We start from the raw sequence: 7,037 nt of genomic DNA, 5'->3' as shown, positions 1-7,037 counted from the left end.
AGGCTACTTTCCTCTTGGTAAGGGAGGAAAAGACTCTTTAGTTATGGTAAGCATATCTTCTAAAAGGAAACTCTGAAATCAAACCAATGTTCTCTAGTCTTGGGTAGTGCCATAGCTTCTGTACCATGGTCTTCCACTATCTTGGGGTAAAGTTCTCTCGCTTGAGGGTACACTCCGGCACACTTTTCTATCTGTTTCTCTTCCTCTTATTTTTTTAAGTTTTATAGCTGGTATATGATATATCTATTTTAATGAGACTGTTTCTAAAATATTTTTATTGTTCAATATTTCTCTTGCAGTTTATCTATTTCCTAATTTCCGTTCCTTACTGGGCTATTTTCCCTGTTGGCGACCTTAGGCTTACAGCTTCCTGCTTTCCCAACTAGGGTTGTAGCTTAGTTAGTAATAATAATAATGTCTGGCCAGTCAAAGGACTAATAACTCTCGAGCGGTAGTATGTCAACAAGAGGTTGGCGCCTCCTTGACCAACATCCTACTACCATATGTATATATATACATATATATATATATATATATATATATATATATATATTATAATATATATATATATATATAAACATATATATATATATATATATATATATATATACAGTATATATATATATATATATATATACTATATAATATATATATATATATATATACACATATGTGTGTGCGTGTGTGTGTGTATCATACGCATGAAATAAACGCGAATATTTAAAAGCATGAGTACTTTCTAATGCATATTTCAATTATTGATATTTCGCCTTAAAACTTGTCCATGGGACGATATATTCTTATATATCATATAATTTAGTTCAGTTATCATTTCAGTGACGGAGAAAGTAGGAATTTGTAGATATATTGAAGCTATTAGAAATAAAGTCAATCATAAATTTATATCTCTCTCATTCTATCTAGAATCTTTGAAGATCATTGTTCGTAATGTATATTCAATCTTGTTGAACGAGCCGTAACGTGATTTTCTTGAAAATGAAGCATTAATAAGGCAAAATGATCATTTATGAATAAATCCACTTAGTTCAGCAACGATATTTAATATTATCTTTAAAGATTTAATTGACTACTAAAAAAAATTAGCAGTTCATCGTAGAAAAAGATATGGGAGATTAAAGTAAAATTAACTGCACCCTTACGCGAAGAAGCCTTCAACATTTTAATGTTGCTCTGTCACAGACCAATGTTTGAAGAAACTGATGTTAGGCTCACTAACCAATAAAGAAGCACCTAAATATAAACCAAAAGCAACCTAGCTGACCCATAAAGCTGCACTAGTATAATGAACCTGAATAAAGGATTAGATGACTTTGCAGACACTTCTTGGTGACTAAAATCTTATCAAACTAAGTGAAGGAAATATTGTTACACATAAACCAACATATTACCGTTGATTCTTAGCAACTTGTAAAACTGAGGAAGAAGCTCATGAACCAAAAACAGAAAAGCTTCATATGGACTGAACACATATGTAACTGCTTTAAAGATGAAAGCTTCTAATGAAGGTACTAAACCATCTTTCTTATAACTTGCTAACCTCACTATACAGACAAAGAAAGCAACAATTCTATCATGTAACTTCCTGAGACCAAAATTTCTTTTACAAAAATCAAAACACATCTTGAGATTTTTCGACATTTTAGTATTAAACACACAAAAAGCATTATAGATACATAGCTTGCTAAAATGGTTACAGCACACCATGGCAGAGGAAAAACAATTCCAGTCCTTCCTAAAGGGACTAGAAAATTAAGGTTTATGTATATTTTAACAATCAATTAAGATAACTGGATCCCCTTCTTAGAACAAAACCACATTGTAATAATTTTCCCCCACAAAAATATATCTCCAGCCATCAAAGACAGTGAGCCTTGCAGTAATTCTTCCAGGATGAATATATGGTAGATCTTACCTCCCTCAATAAAAATAAAAAGTTTGAAATATCTCCAAATTACAGCAGGCTGCAATCCCTAAACCACAAACAAATCTTTACATGGATTGCTCATTACTGATGTACAGTAATTCTTCATAAATACAAAAAGTCAAACAGGAAATTTGAAACCAAACTGAAACAAGAGCAAGGGATAAGAGAATTGCAGGAACAAGAACAACTCCTAAAAAGAAAAATACCTTTTTGGGTATGAATAAAACAATGACTGAACTATACTAAAAAGATATGTGAAGCAATTACCAACACGATCAAGTAGCTTTAAAATGTGATTCCATACTATAATGATCAAGCTGACACAAAAATTTGTGCATCTACGGATACAGAAATAGAAAATACAGTGTTCCTGCCCATCAAAGCTAATAATAATGAGAGCATCATAGCAGTATCTGTACTGCTATAGATATACGATCTTTCCCCTAATAGTATGTGGACTACCGTTGGTCAGTGGACCTATCACTCACAGATTCCTGTTCCTGATATAGTTTCTACAAGAATGCAGACAAGACTTTTTTTTTTTTTTTGGGGGGGGGGGGGGTGAAAGCTAACAGTATACGGCTCTACCCTATTAACTATGTAGCCATAAGGTAAAATAGTGTCAAAACCTATTAAGTTGATATTTCGGCCCACGTAAAAACCTCAAATCCAGAAAATAGATCAGATATCCTGTGGACCTGGATGCCAGATATGTTGACAGACCTAGATTGTGCATTAATTGTGCATGTAAGAACCACTATGGTCAGGAATTGAATTGATTTTGTATATGACTTTCCTACACAAAGTTTTACAATTCCATATGTGAACAGCTGTATATGCAACCCTCCTAACAGAGAATGCATGTAAAAGGAAGATTCAGGCCAAATACAGTGAACGGCTATTCCTCCTATATGACAAGCTGTTGGGAATTCACAAATGTTACTTAGGAAAAAGTGCAACCAGAGATGAAAATTATTTTGCTCTGGACCTTTCCTGCAGATTTGTTGCTGCATACAGAACATGTGAACTGCTGTAAACGCACGTAGATATTCTGTTTGCAGAAATTACAGAAAACATTGGTTGAAAACAGTATGCTGTTTCCAGGAATATGTTAATGTTGATAGAAATACTACAAATGACTTGAAACTAGAAAATTATCAGTCCTTTCACTGGCCAGATATTATTATTATTACTAGCTAAGCTACATCCATAGATGGAAAAGCAGGATGCTATATGCCCAAGGGCTAAAAATAGCCTAGTAAGGAATGGAAACAAAGAAATAAATAAACTACAAGAGAAGGAAGGAACAATTAAAATAAAATAATATAGAGATTTTTTTTTTAATAGTCCCAATTCATTCTTTCGTAACGTTACTTAGAAGGTAATTGAAATATTTGCCAAAAAATGCAATAATAATAATAATAATAATAATAATAATAATATAATAATAATAATAATAATTCGCTTTTAATTTAACAAACGTCAGCTACGACACGAGTCTCACGGAAGTCTATGAAAAGAGGCTTTGGATTAACAGATAACAACAAATAGTTTCAAATCTTTAGTGACGCCAGAACAAAGGGATGGGCTCATTGCCAGAAGTTGCCGGTGAGATAATAGCCCACACCTTGCCTTCAGTTGGGGCAGGTGGAAGTCGGATAGGGGCTGGGAACACGATGGGATGGGAGTGAAGGTAAGTGGGTGGGGTCATCCAGGGATAGGGGTGGGGGACAATAGATGATGATGCTACCTGGTGGTCAAAACGGTGGGTGCAACAAGTAATGGTAATAATAATGCATTTCACCTGCTTTATTTCCTCGGTTATTTCGCATTAGTTCCAGGCTGTATATCACTTTTTTCATGCCACTTTGATCCAAACGTGAAGTGGAGTTGGGTGATGGAGCAGCAGGGATTTCACTACACTGCAAACATATGGAAAAATTGACATAAGGTCAACAGTTGTTTATTGGACAAGGGGTGCTAAAGTAGGAAGACAAGGATAAATGAGTAACAAGCAGAGCACACATCCTGAACGCCACGCGAAAGCTTTCCATGAAGCTAGCTATAGATATGATGATTGGATATGAAATAAAAACTTCCTTTCTACCGGGAAAGAAAAGAATAATTTTCACACTTGACTCATCCAGCTAAATGGGATTCACAATATGATACATCACCCGCCTCTACATCCATTCACATCATCAGCTACCTCGACAACAAACTACTCAGCCTGCAGGAAGTGGATGGCGTGTATTCCAAGCGGCGAAAAGCGGCTGAAAATAATAAAAAAAATAAATATTGCCCTCAAAAAGAGAAGCAGTAATAGGTGAAATATGCTACAAAAGGAGAGGGTAAAGCACCTGCAGCCGACGCACAGCATAATGAACCTCAAGTTCCTCAACCTTAAGGGTAAAATCGCCTTGAAGCGTCCTCTCTTCGCATAAACATCCCAAGGACAAAGGGAAAACAGACCTTATAACAGCCTTGCCTTCGAGTGGTATTCCAACAACCTACCGTACGCCTTCCAATATCCAGCATAACCTGTCCTGATATTGAATGCAACAGTGTTTTATTAATGAATGTTTGAGCCATATGTCTCGTCCTACAATATCCTTCACTTAATTGGTCCGCAGGGCCTATTATCACAGCAGCGCCAAACAGGAAGTACCATTTACATAAAAAAAACCCTCACGCGGTACAAGCTAATAGGAATCTCTCTCTCTCTCTCTCTCTCTCTCTCTCTCTCTCTCTCTCTCTCTCTCTCTCTCTCTCTCTCATGAAAAACTTGTATAACAAAAGACTAATATTACATATTCACAAACACACTAGTATTTCTTTTTCATTGCTTTTTGCTAACAAAACACTAACATGTTATATAAATTACTTTTCAACCAATACTTACACAACAAATAAAAATACCAATGCACAAATAAACAATAAAAAGAAACAAACGAACCTCCTAAAGAAAAGTTAAAATAAGTAACGGAACCAAATTTAGGACTTGTACAAGTAGAATTCTTGCCTAAGATATTCTCTCTCTCTCTCTCTCTCTCTCTCTCTCTCTCTCTCTCTCTCTCTCTCTCTCTCTCTCTCTCTCTCCTCTCTCTCTCTCTCTCTCTCTCATAAATAATATCCGGAGATAAGAATAAAACTTTGGAGCTCTGAATAGATTTTGCAAAAGGACATGTCATCTGCAACATGTGGGAGGAAAAAGAGGAAAGAACTGACCGTTGCAGTTAAATGAGAGAGAGAGAGAGAGAGAGAGAGAGAGAGAGAGAGAGAGAGAGAGAGAGAGAAAGAGAGAGAGAGAGAGAGCCGAGGGGAAATTTGGTTGAAGAGCTATTGCAAAGAAAAAACTAGAGGGGACTTTGAATAGTCTTTTGAGAGAGAGAGAGAGAGAGAGAGAGAGAGAGAGAGAGAGAGAGAGAGAGAGAGAGAGAGAGAGTAGAATACATCAAACAAGAAGTAAATTTCTTAATGATATTCAATATCCACAAATATACTCTGAATTAGAAATATTCCCCAATATGGTGTAAAACAAAGATGTTAATATTACAATATACGGTAAAGTCATATCGAGTCAAAATATTGGGTGTTCTAAAATACTTATAAAAAAACCCACAGTTTATTATAATGAACTTCTGGTAACCTATTTTACCTTTGTTACTTATTCACATATTTTTAAAAAATGATGACTACAAACACGTGAAAGCAAATGAATCCTTCAGTTTTAATCACAAATTCAATAATAACCAAATGTAACGTAAAACTAAGGGCCTTTGGCATTGAAAGTACATCATATGTGACCGATTTTCTAGAGAAAACAAAAAAGCCCCATGGAGAAAACTGCATACAAAAATGTTTATGTGCGTATATATCCCAGTGCGTGTGTGTACGTTGGAATGTATCTGTGCAACATCTGCAACTGACCAGTGGTCCGATAAGTCCTGTCCAGTTTCATTACAGATTGTTGATAAGATACGGACCAAAGAGTTTTAAGAGGCAGTGGCTTACGGTTAAGGGTTAGGGGCTTCTCATGGGTGGAGGGAGGGGGGCAAGGGGACAAGTAAACGGCTAGAGAAGCTAAACGGATTGGAGGTGAAGGCTGAAGAATAGACAGAAAGTAGAATTCGAAAAAAAAAAGAAGGAAAAAAAAACTACTACTAAATCTGCAAGAGCAAGATGGGATTCAAGCAGCAGAAACTTTTGTCCGAGATATCAAGTACGGTGACTTTAGTACAACAAATCGAAAAAACAATTTCATCAATATTAAGCCATTTCACTCGAGCATTTCATAAATCTAAAGCCATTGATAATTAAGAAAAAGATGTTGAAAAATTAAGGTTTTACAAGTAACTCTCTCTCTCTCTTTATATTATATATATATATATATATATATATATATATATATATATATATATATATATATATATATATATAGTGTGTGTGTGTGTATCTTATCATGGTGAAAAGGTTTGAGTATCACAATGATCAGTAAATCTGCACTTGTCATGCCCCCATACTAGGTTGGTTTACTGTTACCGATCAGAAGAAAATGCCCCACCATCACCAATCTGCACTGACTAAACAGATGATGAAAACTGACCCAACCTCTGACATGAATGTATGCATTTGTCGTGCAGTGGACTAGATACAGCTTCTTCTGTTGTTGTTGCATATTCCTGTGATAATATTTAGGATTTGTCAGTAATTTTACAACATGTACTTATATACTTTCAAAATTTGAGCTACAAATAAGTAGCTGCTACTAAATTCCCTATACCTTGAGAATAACTATTTTCGAAGAAATACATATATACATACAGTACATGGTCATTGCACATACCCTTACCAAAATTCGAACCTATGCTTTTTTAATTGAATCTTGGTGGGAGGTAGGTGCAATTATGTCACACTTACACGCATATATATATATATATATATATATATATATATATATATATATATTATATTATATATATATACACACAATCACACACACACACACATATATATATATATATATATTATATGTGTACATGTACACAAACACACACACACACACACACATATATATATATATATATATATA

The sequence above is a fragment of the Palaemon carinicauda genome, chromosome 1 (genome assembly GCF_036898095.1).
Source record: "Palaemon carinicauda isolate YSFRI2023 chromosome 1, ASM3689809v2, whole genome shotgun sequence".
Classification (NCBI taxonomy): Eukaryota; Metazoa; Arthropoda; class Malacostraca; order Decapoda; family Palaemonidae; genus Palaemon; species Palaemon carinicauda.
Note: the sequence above shows the minus strand (reverse complement) of the source record.